The sequence below is a fragment of the Adiantum capillus-veneris genome, chromosome 13 (assembly GCF_014529385.1).
Source record: "Adiantum capillus-veneris isolate H3 chromosome 13, ASM1452938v2, whole genome shotgun sequence".
NCBI classification, from domain to species: domain Eukaryota; kingdom Viridiplantae; phylum Streptophyta; class Polypodiopsida; order Polypodiales; family Pteridaceae; genus Adiantum; species Adiantum capillus-veneris.
The window spans coordinates 158,967,751-158,986,889 of record NC_140943.1 but is presented as its reverse complement, the minus strand read 5'-3'; the positions used below and the strand labels follow the sequence as shown (position 1 = coordinate 158,986,889).

General features: G+C 45.0%; 1 protein-coding gene across 2 annotated transcripts in view; it reads left to right on the top strand.

Moving 5' to 3' along the window:
• The window catches only part of LOC147445175 (uncharacterized), a 39,351-nt gene that overhangs the window by 6,279 nt on the left and 13,933 nt on the right, over positions 1-19,139 (top strand). The gene's annotated exons all lie outside the window — the stretch shown is intronic.

Genomic DNA, 19,139 nt, shown 5'->3' with positions numbered 1-19,139 from the left:
GAAGCATCTTCCTTCGCTGATGTAGGTTCTCAATTCAATAGGACAGTGGTATTTCCCTTTCTTGGGTTGATTTGACTTTGCTTCTGCATTGGAGACGATTCTTTTCTTCTATTGAGAAGAAGTGGAAGTAGGCTGTTCATGGAGAGCCTTCTGCTTGGCATGATAGGTGCTTTGCTCCATCTTCCTGGGAGTTCCCTTCTCATGTATAGCATTAGCTATGCGAGCTGATTCCATAAGTATTTGTAGGTTGCCTCGAGGATAAAGCTTCATAGCCTTTTGCAAGGCTTCATGCAACACGGCTTCAAACTTCCGCATCTTCTCCGAATCTTCAATCTTCTTGAATGGGGTAACTTTCAAGAGAACTTCCCAAAACTTGTCCACATATTGTGGAACATTTTCGTTCCCTAATTGAGAAAGTCGATCCCATTCTTTCTTTACTTCTTTCTCATAATCTGGAGGGAGGAATTGAGCATAGAACTCCTTCTGAAGGTAGTCCAATCCTGAGACTTACGTTTTTGATGGATCGGAGTCAGCCACCAACTGTTGGCTGTGCCTTTCAGGTACATACTGACATGGCATGGCTTGGACCTTTCTTTAAAGTTTCCTTCAGCAAATGCAACTTCAAACTGGCAAATGAAAGCTAAAGCTTTGTCGTTGTCCTACCGTCCGTTGTAGGTCTCGAATTTCACATCTTTGTTACCCGACTCAAATGATTTCTGCTTGTGGTGCTTCTTCTTATGATACTCCTTCTTCTTTCTGCCTTTCGACTCCTTGTAGTTAGGAGCTCTATCCTTCGACTGCACTTCCTGCTGCAGTAGATCGTCAAGGAATATGTCCTCTGGAGAGACTGTCACCCAGATCCTTCATGAAAGAGAACTGAGGAGAATCAGAAGGATCCTGCTCTTGAACCTTTGAATTAAACCGCACATGACATTGTGGAGGCTTCTTCTATCTCTCGTGTATGAGGGAGGTTCCAACTAAAGGATCTTTCTTTGGTTCTTGTGTCTTTGGGTTATGCGGGATTTCTCACGACCCCATTGGCACTTTCTCCTTTCCTTTCTCAAGGGTATGGAGAATGTTCTGAACTTCTCGATGGGAGAGCTTTTTGCAACTCTGCCACCTGCTACTGGAGGAGGGTGAACTCTATCTCACGTCCTTCCATTTCTGCAGTCTGCCAAGAGTCGTCAATCCCTTAAGAAAGAGAGAGATGACCTTGCTCTGATACCACTGTCACAAAAATATGGAAGCGTAAACTAAGTGTTAATGCAATTCATATACTTGAGAGAATTTGGAAGAGAGAGAAAAGCTTGATACATCATTGGGGACTAGAAGATGGGCTGGTTCCCCCCCATAAAGAGAATATCTTTATTACTAAGGGAGAATCTTTACAAGCACAGTAATGGGGCAAAAGCTCGTCCTCTATTCTTTCTTTGTTCCTTTTCTACTTTTGACTGAGAGAGTGAGAAAACTACTCTCTGAATACTGAGAGGATTTTCTCTCTGCTCTGAGATTTTGGGAAGCTCTCGTAAGCGAGAGTCTATCTTCCACAAAACTCCTCAGAAGCTCTAAAAAATGAAAGTCTATCTTCCGCTAACTATGTCCCTTTATGCATAATCATTCTTGCGATAAACACAAGGGAGAAACACGCAAAATGCACGCACACATGCTTGCTGTAATTTTCTGCACATAATCTGGAAATGTTACCTGAGCACGGTCTAATGTCGCAATAGAGACTTTTTTCGCGATGGCACCAAACTTTGTGTACGCATAGTGTAGGTAGAGAAGAATGAGATTCTATGAGTACTTTGTTGAAATTCACCCTAATAGAGGTGATTAGGGGCTGAAAATAGAGAATTTGCAGCAGCTAGGCGTGAGAGAAAGAGAATTTTCTTCTACTTTTCGCGATGAATCTTCTCCCACAGCAGCCTATGATCAAGAGAACCCTTGTTGTAGGTGATGGGAGCTCAAGGACTCCACATACACCACAAGGGCTGATCCTTAAGCTTCAATGGAGAGCTCGAGTGCGTAGAGCACGCTCACATTTGGGGGGGTAGGTGCATTGCAAACCTCTCTAGTGAGAGAGGGGTTGCTCTCTTATAGCTTGCAAGAAGAGGGGGTGCTAGAGGATGAGGGAGGGTGAGTGAGAGTGAGAGAGTCACTTTGCATGGTAAGTGTGCCAAGTAGCACACTTACTTAATAACTTAAAAACCATTCGTACTCTCTCTGGGGTGGAATTCCGCCACTCCATGCCGCGTGTGCTCTTTCTCATTATGTTCAGTTGTTATATGAAGTGCTTAAAGTTGTTTAGTCTGCTCTTTTCCGTTGGCACGTGGTGCCTTGTCCTGTGACAATGGTATCAGAGCTTCAGTTGTGTGCTTTTCTGAAAGCATACTGCTCCTACCAAAGAGCAGACAGAGCAAGATGGCGCTTCCAAGTTTCACAAAGAAATTTTTCAAAGAATCTTTGTGTCCCGACCCCAAACTTATTAGCCACTCCCAATTTTTACTTCATCGCGCATCGGGCGCGTTCACGTCTTCATCTCTCTGTCTTACAGGGCATAAGCCATAAAACTTGTAGAGAAGGATAAAAACTTTTTTTTTGAGCTTCTGTTTTTCTCATAGGCAGTGCCATGTAGTGATGGATGTCTATAGCTACCAAGCCGCACACTCCAAGGACTTGGCAAGCTTTCATGAAAAATTTTGTCCGAAGTTATATGCCTTTAGATATCTTTCTTCGTAGTGGAGCTTCTAGTAAAGTGGGCTATCCTGAAATGCTTGCTACAGAAACCCTAGCAGAATACGACTTGAAAAGTTTGGACACCTTAACAGGTGTCTCTTCTCGAGTTGATAACCTTGGAGGTCCAGTGACATTTCTATGTCTTGGGACTACCATCACCCCCACAAGGACACTGTCTATCCAAGCGATGATGGTGTCACAAACTGCTGACGTGTCAAAGTCTCGAAGAATGGAGCCAACTTGTAGATGCTGGCCGAGGGGCCTAAACCCTAAGAACAATTAATAGAAGAGAAGTCCTACCAACTGATGGGGACCCTGTCCGATGGGGCCCCAAGTGACATAAAGGAAATAAAACAGGACCCACACACACACACAAAGGAAATTGCGTAGCTGCTGATGACGTGGCAGATTTCCGAAAATTACGTTGGCTGATGACGTGGTAGGTTGTACGGATTTCCACATTTTGCGCTGACTGCTAACGTGGCAACTGTATGGATTTCCATAAATTGTGCTGGCAGCTTTTTGGCATTGCTTTTGGGACCAGAAGCTTTTGAGTTTGAAGGCTTTTCATGTAAACTGCTTTTCATAGGCCAAGGGCCTTTAAATATGTGCTAAGGGCTCATTCTCTGGCATGCTTCCTAGAGAAGGTGCAGAGTTTGGAGTACCGGCTTGTACAATGTTGATCCAATATAAAGAAATACCGAAAGGGGCGCCAAGGTTTGGGGCCAATACTCTCTGGGGTGGAATTCCGCTACTCTGTGTCGCGTGTCGTCTCTCTCTCTCTCTCTCTCTCTCTCTCTCTCTCTCTCTCTCTCTCTCTCAGTTCAGTTGTTATTGAAGTGCTTGCAACCGCCTTTGCCACCGCTATTGCCCCCACCTCCACCACCACCACCGCCACCAGGCTGCAATGGTTGGAGCCCATATGGATACCCTTATTATCCATACCCAGGATATGCGCCTAACCAACCCAAAGATTTCAAAGATGGCGGCACGATAGTCAAATTTTTCACTTTTTCTGGGGTGAAGGATCGCAAGAAAGCATTGCAGTTTGAACCTACAACAATTCGATAATGTCTATGCTTTGGGGAACTATACAGAAGAATCCAAATTTTTTCGAGCAACGGGATTTCTTAAAGATAATGCTATGCAATGGTGGAGTTCAGTGGCGACACAATCTCATGCTCCAAGGACTTGGCAAGATTTCAAGACAGTTTAGCACGTAGTTACATGACTTCTATGTTTGAAGTCCGGATTTTGGCAGAGTGGGGCAACTTGAAAATGCTTGCCACCAAAACCATGGACGAATATAACCAAAGGTTTCTCGACGTGTACCTTTTGGTGTCCTTCAGATCTGTTCCCTTGGAGGCCCAATGCGAGCGATACACCATTGGACTACCATCACCATTGCAGGAATATTGTCTATCCAAGCAAGTCTCCACCGTGCAAGAACTTATGGACCATGCCGCGGTTGGTTACAAACTGATGAAGGGAAAGCTAGAGTTTACCACAGAAGAATCCCCGGCCACTAACCACAACTCTCGGCAACAACGAACAAATTCTCGAGAGTCCCCTAAAAATCAACCGCAAGGCCTCGTTTGATGCCTCAACAACGAGACACCTTACTACAAGAAGGCCGATGCTTTGGATGCCTTAAACATGGCATAATCATTCTAATTGTCACAAACGCACTGATAGAACAGAGGAGCCGACGCCCGCACCAACGGTTGACAGAACCCCCGCGCCACCTCCTGCTAAGAGAGCTAGACCCGCTATTGGACTAGTTCCTGATATTTATGGCATACGCCTTGGAGAGTACAAATGAATTGTGTCGAGCATATGGCAAAGTCAATGGCTTCAAAGCCCTTATTTTCTTTGACCCCGGAGCTACAGAGAACTTCATCCATCCAGAATTCTTAAAGAAGATGCACTTTGATTATGATGCAGAGGGTGGAGAAATTGAAGCTGAGCTAGCCACGGGGCAAACTCAGAAAGTGGTACTGCTCATTGGTGCTCTTCCAGTGACTATTCAAGATTATCATGGAAAAGCTGATTTCCACATCATGAAGTTGGGCAATTGCGACGTTCTCTTGGGCATGCCTTGGTACGACAAGAATGATGCCACTCTCTAGGTTTGGAACCGAACCATCACCGTGATGCAGAAGGACAAGCCAGTCGTCCTCAAAGTTCGGTTGTCCGAACAAAACCTCGAATGAACTCTCTCTACTTGTTTTTCTTTATAGCTAGAAAGTATTGTTTGAAAATTTGTTTGAAATGGATGGTATCTGTTTTGAACTTGTTTTGGTGCCGACTTGAAATGTTTGACTCTTGTTTTAATACTGGTTTCATTCATTGGTGATTTTACTCCGGAGTGGAGTAGTGAGAAATGATGATTGAAAAGTGTTGTTGTGACTCCCGACCTGGACCTCGATGGTTATGCGGGAGGAGTATTAAGAAGTCTGAGCAGTGGTTACTCTCAGCACCTCCCAACGATGCAGGCTGCGGTCTGGGGGACGCTTGGGCCTCTATATCTCCCGGCTTGGACCTTTTTAAGTTATGCGGGAGGAGTGATGAGGGAGTCGTTGAATATCTCTCGACCTGGACCTTGTTATATTATGTGGGAGGAGTGTTCATCGGCGGCTTTATGTTTCTATGTCTTGTAACATGCATATGTGAGCATTTGTGTTGCATTGTGATGTGCCAACCACTGAATATTCCTAATTGGATGAGATTGCCTGGGTATGTAATTTTAGTGCATCAAGGCACTCGTGGAAGATCAGTACGGTCTGTGTGTGATGGCTAATTTTACTACGCCGGAATAGGAAGAGTTCCAATCTGGACGAAAGGAGAAGCTAACTCCTTGATCAAAAGAGCCGAAAGGAGAAGCTAACTCCTTAACAAAAAGAGCAAACTGATTGTCCCTCGGAATGACCCTCGGAAATTTTTAAGCTAACTTGAGTTGTTTTGCAGATATGCTGTAATCGTGGACGATTACTCTCTTTCAAGAAGGGGAGATGTCAGAAACTGTTGACGTGTCAAAGTCCGGAAGAATGGAGCCAACTTGCAGATGCCGGCCGAGGGGCCTAAACCCTAAGAAGAACAAGTAACATAAGAAGTTGTCCTACCAACTTATGGGGACCTTGTCCGATGGGGCCCCAAGTGACATAAAGGATATAAAGTAGGACCCCTACACACACACACAGAGGAAATTGCGTAGCTGTTGATGACGTGGCAGATTGCAAAAATTATGTTGGTTGATGACGTGGCAGGCTGTACGGATTTTCGCGTTTTGCGCTAACTGCTGATGTGGCAACTGTATGGATTTCTGTAAGTTACATTGGTAGCTTTCTGGCATTGCTTTTGGGACCAGAAGCTTTTGAGTTTGAAGGCTTTTCATGTAAACTGCTTTTCATAAGCCAAGGGCCTTTAAATATGTGGTAAGGGCTCATTCTCTTGCATGCTTCCTAGAGAAGGTGCAGAGTTTGGAGTATCGGCTTGTACAGTGTTGATCCAATATAAAGAAATACCGAAAGGGGCGTCAAGGTTTGGGGCCAGTACTCTCTGGGGTGGAATTCCGTCACTCCGTGTCACGTGTCATCTCTCTCTCTCTCTCTCTCTCTCTCTCTCTCTTAGTTCAGTTGTTATTGAAGTGCTAAAAGTTTGTTAAGTCTGTTCTTTTTCTATTGGCACGTGGTGCCCGTCTTGTGACAGATGGACCATGCTACAATCGGCTACGACACCTTATGGAAGGAACCTAGCCCTAATTTTTGGTGTAGGTTTCAGGATGGAAAGTCAGCTGACTATTCGAGCTCGATTGATGTCGAGATAGCTTTATAAGTTTGAATCTGTTTGGGAACTTGTTTGGTGATCCTATTTGGAATTTGTTTGAAATGGATGGTATTTGTTTGAACCTGTCTTGGTATCGATTTGAACTGTTTGACTTTGGTTTGAATATTGGTTTCAACGCGTGGTGATTTACTCCCGCTTGGAGTAGTGAGAAATGCTGTTTTGGTATTGTCTGAACCTCGGAATGATGCAGACGCGATGTCTGGTGAGCGTTTTGTTGTATGCTTGAACCTCCAAACGACGTAGGCTGCGGTCTGGGGGGCGTTTGGTTGTTAAAGGCTTCTATATTTCCGGCCCGGACCTTTTTAGGTTATGCGAAAGGAGTGATGAGGGAGTCGTTGAATAGCTCATGGCCCGAACTTGGATGGTTATTTGCGGGGGGCGTGTTCATCGACGACTTTATGTGTCTATGTCTTGTAACATGCATATGTGAGCATTTGTGTTGCATTGTGATTTGCCAACCACTGAATATTCCTTATTGGATGAGATTCTTCTAGGAAGCCAACGACCCAAGAAATCAAGAGCTCCAATCTGGAATGAGACTCCTTATCGGATGAGACTGGGAAGCCAATGATCCAAGAAATCGAGAGCGCCGATTTGGAATGAGAACCGATTGTCCTCGGAATGTTCCTCGGAATGACCCTTGGAAATTTCTGAGCTAACTTAAGTTGTTTTGCAAATATGCTGTAATTGCATACGATTACTTTCTTTCAGGAAGGGGGAATGTCACAAATTGCTGACGTTTCAAGCCACTGAAGAACAGAGCCAACCTTCATATCCCGGCTTAGCGGCCTAAACCCTAAGAAGAAGTAGAAGCAGCCGAAGCAACAGTAGAAGAAGCCGAAGCAACAGAAGAAGTTCTACTAACTTACAAAGTCTTGCTGAGTGGCCTATTTTTAAAGAAGAGTTCCCACCAACTTATGGGACCCTGTCTGATGGGGCCCAAGTGACATAAAGGCATTAAAATAAAGCAAGCGCGCACACACTCTTTTAGGTGCAGCGGAATGAATGTTGTATTTTCTCAAGATTAGTGATCTTTATTGCTCAAGGTTCCTTTTAGTTCTTAGGGAAAGAGAGAGCTTTCCGTCTTGTAGAGTGCTGTGGTCACGAACAAAGTGAGTGGATTGTGCGTGCAAGTGAATGAGACTGAGAGAAGGAGAGAGAAGAGATACGACACCCGAGAGGTTGTAAAACCCTCCTCCGAAGGCCCCACTCTCGTCGGCGAGAGTGGTCTAACTTGATTGCACAAAGGTGTACAATGCGTATGCAATGGACGGATGCAATGGGACTATGCCGCCGACGACGACGACGGTGATGACGACGATGACTCGATGGCTGAAATCTGTAGACTTCTAGTCGCTGAATTCGGGGACTGTTTCGGTGGCTGAAAATGACTGTTTTTGCTGCGTTTTCTTGGGCTAAACTTGGAGGATCATCTGCAATTGAATGGGGCTGATCTGCTACTGTTCTATGAAACCGGCCTGTTAACTTCAAAAAGGGCGGTAGATTGTACTTCAAACCTTGATTTAGCTTTCACCCATTATTAGTCGTCTATTCTACCTGTGCTATAATGACACAAGAGAGGGGAATGGGATACAGATGCTAGAATGCATCTGTATGCGAGTCACACACCATATCGGCCCCTAAATAGGCACCCCTTTCGGTATTTCTTTATTCTTTAAAAGAGGGAATAAAAGCTGTGGTTCCCTACAAGCTGCCCCGCACAATCTGGGCTGAATTTCTTCTGTTCTGGCCCGATTTCAGCAGCATAACTGTACTAGGACACTTCACAGTCAGTATCCCCACGCATTAGATGACTTTCCCGACGCATACGGACACTTTGCAAAACCTGGCGAGAATCTGCAGCACACTGAATTCTCTGTTTTCTGCCCTGAAAATGCGCCAGATCACCTGTACAGCGGTCCCCTTGCGTCCCCGAACTTCCTGGGGGTATTAGGGTCCGTTTAGGGCCAAAACCCTAAACCTGCAAAAATATTCAGCAGGTTGTAATTCCCTGTTTTGGGCTCCGTTTCGCGTGCGGGTCGCATCTGTAGCAAGTCCTCGAGCTCCCGCACCTATAGGGCTACTTGCCCCTTGAATCGGACGAGATTTGGCACGTGAAACCTCTCCGAATCACTTGTACCTGCGGGGGACTAGCCACTAGCTAATCCGGTACCTGTGCAAGAGGCTCTTGCCTCGGCAATCGTGCATGAACCCACATAACTGTACATTGGTCAAATGAAAAACCCACTAGAGGGGCATAACCATAAAGAATAGGGGAGAGAGAGAGTAGTGAGAGGTGTGCAGGTCATGACATCCTGCACCTCACTGTACATAGAGGGTAAGCCAGCACTCCATTGAAGCTCTCCCACCTGTGACAGCACTCAAAAACGAGCTCACAGCTGAAAATCACGTTTTTGCCTTCTCTTTAAATAGTAAATTGACCTCAGAGTGCCAAGTGTCACTCAGCCTCTGTTGACTTGGCCACAGAGTAACCAAATGATCCCCATGTCAAATTGCACGTAATGACGCGAAGACATTTTGCCGTCCAAAAATAGCAGTCCCTAAAATTTAAGAGTTTCTGCCATTACATTCTTCTAGGTCATCTGACCCTCTTTGTACACTGCAGCCACACCCAGAACTGAAATGTAGCCTATGTAGCAAAGGATTCCGCTTTGGCTGGCCAATGATCCCACTTTGGCTAACCATAGTCCTTGTCCAACCTTAGTGCTCTTTAGCCCTCAGGCATGTACTCTCTCTGAACAGTTCCACACTGGCTATGCAATGCAGGACAGTTAGATTTCCAAAGGGGTGTTTCCAAAAAATAAAACAAACGAAATTCCCCAAAGAAAGAGAAAATTAAAAAAAATGGAATTGCCACTGGCTGGTGACATACCCCCCTCTTGAAATCTCAAACGTCCTCGTTTGCACCTATGTCGTACATGCTTACAGTCAGCACTCGGGTGTCCGGACACCGTGTCGACACATGTACGACACATACATGCTCACAGTCAACACCTCGTTGACACATGTATTGCCTGCGTGTGAACCCTGTCCCAATGACATAGTGGTAGCTTCACACTCTGCCATTGCTTTGAGTCCATAACTTTCCAATGACAAAATGGAAGCGTCACATTTTGCCAGTGTCTTTTAATACATGTTGGATCCAGTAACACTTCGAGCATACCCAAAGCGACAGTTTAAGAATGCAGTTACACATGTGCCCTTTAATAGAAGCAATTACTGTATCCTTGACAAACTGACAAGAAATACTCACTTCTATAGCACTAACCAAACTTTTGGACATTCCATAAGAGCAATTGCCAAACTGACAATGTGTACAGCTCTAACATTCATGTAACATGCACTTCATTTGAGCTCACTGTAAGTAACATGTACATCATTTCTTTCAGAAGCCATTGTCACACTGACAATCCATGTAGCACTGAATCTCAAAGGGTCAAGGTAGGTTGCAAACCAAGGTTTTAAGCTCCCATACTTTTAGTGACTCTGCAAGTTCACTTTTTTCCATCCACTTGACATCCCGAGGTGAATAGCTTTTGAACTTCACCAAACAGCACCTTGCAACCTTGCCTTTTCTTTTCTTTCTTTATGTGCCAAAATCTGTTCCGAGACCAAGATCTTGTCAAGTTCCTCGACTTCCGGCTGAACTTTAGCTGGCATATCTTCTGGCACATCACCCACATAGGGTCTGAGAAGACTCACGTGAAACGCATTGTGAATCTTCCAACTCTTAGGCAATTTCAGCCTTTATACAATATCACTGATTTGCATACTGAGCATCGAAAACAATCTTTCTCTGCTCTTCATCTTGATCTTTGGAGATTAATCTGTGATCTACCCTTATGCTGTCACTTTTATTGGGCTGAGAATTCTCTTTTTGACCCAATTTTGGCAGCATAACTGTAGTAGAAACCTTCACAACCAAAAATCCACATATCCAAGTGATTATCCTCGCATAATAGAGCACTTTTGCAAACCTGTCCTGGAAATTCAGCACGCTGAATTCTCTGTTTTTAGCTCCTAAAATGCTCCATATCACTTGTATTATTGTCCTCTAGCTTCCTCGAAGCTGTTGGGACAAAAAGGCATCAAATAGGATCAAAACCCTAAATCTGCAGAAAAATACAGCAAGCTGTATTTTCCTCTTTCGGGCTCTGTTTTGCGTGCCAATCGCACCAATTCGTAGCCTTTGATCTTCTGCATCAGTAGGACTACTTGCCCTTTGATTTACATGAGATTTCTCGCAAGAAATCTCATCCTGTACTTGTTTTGAATTAGCCTTTAGCTAATTCGGTACATGTATGAAATCATTCCAAGTGGAAGGAGTCTGTCCTTGTAACAACAGTGTATTCCACCACTGACTTGCATCTTTTTTTTCCAGAAAAGTGGCAGCTTTCCTGACTTTAAATACTCCTTCCAACAAATGTTTTGTCAAACTGTTCGAGGAAAGAGAAAACCTTTGTCCTCTCATCAAAGCCATTGAATGTGTCAATGGACTCACTGATTATCTTCTTTATATGGATTTAGCTTATCCATTGACTCCAAATTGTCAAAAGAGACAGTTTGCATAATGGGTACACCTGTGGGAGCCATCTGTACTCCCTGGCCAGTAACATGTTGATGTCCAGGTGTCCTATTCACTGATGGGATTGAAAAACCAACAATACCCAAGTTGCCTTGTGACACCCCAAACTGACCTTGTGTGCCCTGAAATCCTGGGTGCAAACCAATGTTTGCATACATGGGGTTGGGCACCATGCCTTGCATACCCCTAAGCACTGTTCTTGGCATGCCAAAACTGCCTTGAACTTGATGTGCTATTGATGAAGATTGTATGAACTCCATAAATCTTGGATTCTCCATCAATTGCTTGAACATGGTCACAGCAGTAACAACCTGCAAAGCTTTCTCTGCTTGGCCTGAACTCTCGCCAATTTCATGTGCAGTTGGAATAGGTTGTCTATCCTCTGAAGAGGAACCCTCTTCCTTGTTGCCATCCATCCTGTATCCAAAGAAAGACTCGTAGCCTTTCTCACCTGTATCCAAAGAAAGACTCTCGTAGCCTTTCTCATCTGTATCCAAAGAAAGACTCTCATAGCCTTTCTCACCTGTAAATCCACTCGATCTACTTTCAAACTCTCTGTGTTTTTAAGGTCATCCCAAACTCTCTGTGTTTTTAAGGTCATCCCAAACTCTCTCTGTGTCTTTAACCCAAAGTGACCAAGGCTCACTTTTTGAGGAAAAAGTGATTTAATCCCGTCGATGGAACAATGAAACCTGCCTGTTAACTTCAAAAAGGGCGGTAGACTTTACTTCAAACCTTGATTTAGCTTTCACCCATTATTAGTCGTCTATTCTACCTGTGCTATAATGACACAAGAGAGGGGAATGGGATACAGATGCTAGAATGCATCTGTATGCGAGTCACACACCAGATCGGCCCCTAAATAGGCGCCCCTTTCGGTATTTCTTTATTCTTTAAAAGAGGGAATAAAAGCTGTGGTTCCCTACAAGCTGCCCCGCACAATCTGGGCTGAATTTCTTCTGTTCTGGCCCGATTTCAGCAGCATAACTGTACTAGGACGCTTCACAGTCAGTATCCCCACGCATTAGATGACTTTCCCGACGCATACGGACACTTTACAAAACCTGGCGAGAATCTGCAGCACGCTGAATTCTCTGTTTTCTGCCCTGAAAATGCACCAGATCACCTGTACAGCGGTCCCCTTGCGTCCCCGAACCTCCTGGGGGTATTAGGGTCCGTTTAGGGCCAAAACCCTAAACCTGCAAAAATATTCAGCAGGCTGTAATTCCCTGTTTTGGGCTCCGTTTCGCGTGCGGGTCGTATCTGTAGCAAGTCCTCGAGCTCCCGCACCTGTAGGGCTACTTGCCCCTTGAATCGGACAAGATTTGGCACGTGAAACCTCTCCGAATCACTTGTACCTGCGGGGGACTAGCCGCTAGCTAATCCAGTACCTGTGCAAGAGGCTCTTGCCTCGGCAATCGCGCATGAACCCACATAACTGTACATTGGTCAAATGAAAAACCCACTAGAGGGGCATAACCATAAAGAATAGGGGAGAGAGAGAGCAGTGAGAGGTGTGCAGGTCATGACATCCTGCACCTCACTGTACATAGAGGGTAAGCCAGCACTCCATTGAAGCTCTCCCACCTGTGACAGCACTCAAAAACGAGCTCACAGCTGAAAATCACGTTTTTGCCTTCTCTTTAAGTAGTAAACTGACCTCAGAGTGCCAAGTGTCACTCAGCCTCTGTTGACTTGGCCACAAAGTAACCAAATGATCCCCATGTCAAATTGCACGTAATGACGCGAAGACATTTTGCCGTCCAAAAATAGCAGTCCCTAAAATTTAGGAGTTTCTGCCATTACATTCTTCTAGGTCATCTGACCCTCTTTGTACACTGCAGCCACACCCAGAACTGAAATGTAGCCTATGTAGCAAAGGATTCCGCTTTGGCTGGCCAATGACCCCACTTTGGCTAACCATAGTCCTTGTCCAACCTTAGTGCTCTTTAGCCCTCAGGCCTGGACTCTCTCTGAACAGTTCCACACTGGCTATGCAATGCAGGGCAGTTAGATTTCCAGAGGGGTGTTTCCAAAAAATAAAACAAACGAAATTCCCCAAAGAAAGAGAAAATTAAAAAAATGGAATTGCCACTGGCTAGTGACAGTTCTGACTGCTAAAAACCTGCGTTTTCCAATGGTTGAAATCTGCATTTTTGTTCATGCTGAAACGCTGGGAAATCTGAGATCATGCTGGTGTTAGTGATGTCAAAAACGCTGATGGTAGTGCTGAGGAGTATGTTGGCGATGGCAGGAATTTGCAACCGCTATGGTGCTGGTGATCGATGGCGAAGGCCTGCTGCTGTAGGAAACGCTAGGGATGAGGGGGAGAAGCAAAACTCTAGAGGGTCATGAGGGGGGGGGAGGTACTGTTGAGAAGTTTCCTGTCGAGCGGGAAGCTCCTGCTGCCTCTTCTGCCAGAAAGTGTGAACTTTGGTTTGCTTATATATTAACTTAGCAAAATTGCCCTACCTACTTTTGTAGGAAAGTCACTTAAAAATAATAAGTGAAAATCCCAATAAATAGGAAAATAGGCTAAATGCATTGGAAAATTCCCCTAACTGATGCGAATGGATTCTGATGGGAATTCCGATGATCATGCTGTGTGCAACCGGAGGATATGCATCTATGCTAAGTGACTGGGCATGCACGGTCTACGAATAGACTCACAAAAGTGCCAGATCACTGCTAATCTAAACTTGACTGGACTGATTGAACACTGCTGTGGTGTAGCTTGTCCACGGACACATAGGGTTGGGATGTGTCACGTGACATCCCCTCCTTTTCAAAGTGAGGTACTGGTACGAACTGTATGGCGTCGAGGGAGATCGCCAACAGTATTCTGAATCCTGGAAGGGAGTCTTCGCCGGCCCACTCTGCTGTGTGGGTCGAGCGGTACTTGAACTTCATAAAGGTCTGCAACGCTTGCTTCTTTGGGCCGCGCCGAAAGCGACACAAAGTCTTCCAAATCTCCTTTCTTGCTTCAACTTCGTCTAGAGTCCTACTTCTTTCGTCTTCAAGAATCTCCATGGCTGAAAATTCCTGAAACAATCTCCAACACAAAACCATGAACATACCCATTCCATGTAAAGTGAAGGAAAAAAATCTTGTCTTCTCTAAAGACTGTGTATGCAATGTGGATGAACATAGAGACGGAGTGACAACCCGTTCATCAAACACATGCAAACAATGAGATCGAATTTTTTCTATTTGATCAAAATCAATCAATTGTGGCAAATCACAATGGAAATGCCCATGCTTGGTGCTCATACTATCATTTGATCTTTCGGAAACTGTGTCATGCCAAGAAAGAGACATTTAATGCGACTTCCTTACATACAAACTTTTCAGCTTTTCATGAACAATCCGCATACATTCGTGCTCATCCATGAGTGAACGTGCTCAATATACGTTATGTCATGCCTAGGAAAAGGGATCACATAACGATGTTGACTAAAATACAGGAAACGATCACGAATGAAACATTCGAACAATGCGTGTGTATCAATCATGCGAACACACAATACTTCCTGTGAGGGTTCGTTGGACCAAGGCTCGAGAGCCAAGATAGGTTCCTCAAGATCTATCGAATCTTCTTGTGAGAAATTTGTGGACCTCGACTCGAAAGCCAAGATCGACTCTTCGTGATTGATCGAATCTACAACGGGGTTAGCTTCGCTAGAAAAAGCATTCACTAACTCATCATCCTTGTGAACAATCACATCATCTTCATGCAACTCATCATGCTTGGGAGAAATCACATCTTGATCATGCAATTCATCATGCTCGTGAGAAATCACATCTTGATCATGCAAATCATCATGCTTGTCATTGTCATCCAAATCGTCATGCTTAGCAATATCATTCAAATCATCATACTTATCTTTGTCATCCAAATCATTGTGCTTATCATTGTCAATCAAAACATCATACAAGTTATTGTCAATCAAATCATCATCATGCTTTACACAATCATGCAAATCCTGTGTGTCATGCTTTGGAGAAGAAGAGACTGAGAGAGTCTCCGTCCCCTGAATTTCTTGCATCTGTGTCGGCACGGGATGCAAGAGTCGCAAGAACTCTTGCATGTGTCGGTCGCGCCGTTCTTGGCTTGCCTTTCTTTCGGCTTCTTTTTCTGCTTTTTCTTCTGCGTGTCTGCGTTTCATTTCTGCCATTCTTTCCATAAACATTTGCTTTAACTTCTCCATAGGAGTTAGTGCAATCTTTGTCGTAGATGGGGAAGGGTCGGAAAAACCTCCTGGTGGGGAAAATTCTTCTTCGCCTCTCTCATGCTCATCACCTCCAAGCGAAGTATCCATTCCGCTTCGAGTGATGATCATTCTGAAGTCGTGGGTTCTTGTAGGTTCTTAAGTTCACGAGGAACTTGGGTTCTTGGGGGTCTTGGGTTCTTGGGGTCCTTGATTCGTGAGAATCTTGGGTTCTTGAGGTCTTGAGGGTCTTGGGTTCTTGGGGTTCTTGAGGTTTTCTTTCGCTTGCAAATCGCGTTGGAGAAGGAGCTTCTCTTCACCCGAGTTCTACTCCTTTTTACGGGCGCACCCCTTGGCGGCCTTACGCTCACACCAAGGTTGCTTTTTATCACCTCACGTCGATTGGCCGGCCGCTAAGTGCACGGTCCGCTCTCAATGAGTGAAAAGAGACACAAGGGGAGGTTGGACAAGCCCTTCTTTCTTGGGATTCCTGTCACTCTTCAACAAAACACGATTAGGAATCGCCACGCCCAAGTAAACTTGGGTTCGTGCGACCGCAACAAACAAAAAAAATTCTTGTGGTTCTTTCCTTGAGTAATGCAGTACACTTCCAAAGCTCTGATACCGATGTAAGGTGCAGCGGAATGAATGTTGTATTTTCTCAAGATTAATGATCTTTATTGCTCAAGGTTCCTTTTAGTTCTTAGGGAAAGAGAGAGCTTTCCGTCTTGTAGAGTGCTGTGGTCACGAACAAAGTGAGTGGATTGTGCGTGCAAGTGAATGAGACTGAGAGAAGGATAGAGAAGAGATACGACACCCGAGAGGTTGTAAAACCCTCCTCCGAAGGCCCCACTCTCGTCGGCGAGAGTGGTCTAACTTGATTGCACAAAGGTGTACAATGCGTATGCAATGGACGGATGCAATGGGACTATGCCGACGACGACGACGGTGATGACGACGACGACTCGATGGCTGAAATCTGTAGACTTCTAATCGTTGAATTCGGGGACTGTTTCGGTGGCTGAAAATGACTGTTTTGGCTGCGTTTTCTTGGGCTAAACTTGGGGGATCATCTGCAACTGAATGGGGCTGATCTGCTACTGTTCTAACTGCTAAAAACCTGCGTTTTCCAATGGCTGAAATCTGCGTTTTTGTTCATGCTGAAAAACGCTGGGAAAGCTGAGATCATGCTGGCGTTAGTGATGTCAAAAACGCTGATGGTAGTGCTGAGGAGTATGCTGGCGATGGCAGGAATCTGCAACCGCTATGGTGCTGGTGATCGATGGCGAAGGCCTGCTGCTGTAGGCAACGCCGGGGATGAGGGGGAGAAGCAAAACGCTAGAGGGTCATGAGGGGGGGGGGGGGAAGGTACTGTTGAGAAGTTGCCTGTCGAGTGGGAAGCTCCTGCTGCCTCTTCTGCCAGAAAGTGTGAACTTTGGTTTGCTTATATATTAACTTAGCAAAATTGCCCTACCTACTTTTGTAGGAAAGTCACTTAAAAATAATAAGTGAAAATCCCAATAAATAGGAAAATAGGCTAAATGCACTGGAAAATTCCCCTAACTGATGCGAATGGATTCTAATGGGAATTCCGATGATCATGCTGTGTGTAACCGGAGGATATGCATCTATGCTAAGTGACTGGGCATGCACGGTCTACGAATAGACTCACAAAAGTGCCAGATCACTGCTAATCTAAACTTGACTGGAATGACTGAACCCTGCTGTGGTGTAGCTTGTCCACGGACACAGGGTTGGGATGTGTCACGTGAGACACACACACACACACACACACACACATACACACACACACGCTCGCGCGCGAACGCCCTGTAAGATAGAGCAATGCAGACGGGAGCGGGCCTGAGGCGCGATGGTAAGGGTGGGGTCGGCACACGAAGATTCTTTCGTAAAATATCTTGTAGAACTTGGAAGCGCCATCTTGCTTCTTGTGCTCTTTGGTAGGACGTATGCTTTCAGAAAAGCACACGCTTGAAGCTCTCATACCACTGTCACGGGGACGAGCACCATGTGCCAACGGAAAAGAACAGATTGAACACCTTTAAGCACTTCAATTAATACTGAATTGAAAGAGATGCACAAGACACGAGACGAGGAGTGGCGGAGTTCCACCCCAAGAGATGGTAACAGACTTGGACACTCCAAGTCGAAATTCTACCGCGACACCACAAGAAAATTACTTCAAACAGTTCACAGTTCACAATTGATTCGACACTGGCCCGGCGGAGTTCCGTGCCTAGAGATATTGGCCCCAAAGACTGACGCCCCTTTCGGTATTTCTTTTTGTATTAATCTGCAACTCAAAGTACAAGTGAGTGGGAGGCTCTCACTCTCAGACTCTGCGTCCAAATGCTGTGCAGAGTGGAAGCCCTGCCCACTTATTTAAAGAGTTTACAAGGGTTGCCAAAAGCAGAGCCCCAAAAGCTGAAAATCAAAAGCCTTGCCAAAAATAAAGCAAAAACTTACTGTCTCTCACAAGCTCTCCCTTTTGGAAATAAAGTAGAAGCTCTCTCTCTCTCACTCATCTCTTGCGTAGAAAAGCAACCCACGCAAACTGCCAAAAACAGCGTCGTAAATCGCAGATGTTCGTACAGGCTGCCACCTGTCAGCTAGTCCGCCAGCCGGGGGGTCCTTTGCAAGAGGGTGTGTGTGTGTGTAATGAGCAGCCACGTCACAGAGTTGTGACATACCCCCCTCTTGAAAGCATTGTAATCGCCGTCGATTACGCCTGCAAAACAGTCAAAAGCCATAAATTGTCTTAGTGGACACTGAATGTTAGTACTGACGCACTAGGAACACACATCTAACACATGTACCAAATCGACAGTCACATCACACGACATCACAGGACATCCTTTGACATCACAGGACATTACATGACAAATCACATTCAACATTCACTCGGATTTCGGACCATGATTGATCGGCAATGCAATTAGCAATCGCATCTAGATCCACTCAGGACCTCATAGATGCCCGATTGACTAATCCCTATTGCAACCACGTCTATCGAGATCATTCAGACCAAAATGCTGCAGTCATTTCGTCTCTCAGTTCCTGCACTTAAACAAGTCAAGAACAAATCAGTTTCATATTTTCCGGAATTCCATTTCATAAAGTCATACATCAGAATACTGTCAGCTCTCAGTATCCCTGAAGCTCAAAGAGATATCAGTGACTCTAGTATTCAAAAATTGAGGCATCTGTTGACAAAGGAGCGGAGTAACGCCCCTCTTGTGCAAACCCATTGCACCATATCTCCAGCCAAGCTGAATTTGGGGTTCCATTTGGAATAGACTATTCTAAACTAAAAGCTTCAAGGTAAAGTTTCACAATCTGAGGAGTATCTGCTAGGTCTTCCTCCTCCATCCACTCCGCATCCAATGCAGGATAGTTCTTGAATTTAACCAAGAACCGCCTTCTCACTTTACCCTTATTCTTTGTGTCCTTATGTGCCAATATCTGTTGAGGAACAAGGATCTCCTCGTTTTCTTCCACTTCGGGTTTCTCATCAGGCTCCCCATCTTCAGGCACATCACCTTTAAAAGGTTTCAAGAGACTCACATGAAATGCATTGTGAATCCTCCAAGTGTCAGGCAGTTTTAGTCGACAGGAGACATCATTTACCTTTTCAGAGATCTGGAAAGGTCCGCAGTATCGCATACTAAGCTTTGGAAAAAGCCTCTCCTTTCCCTTCTTCTTTCTCAGGCGTGCCTCCACAA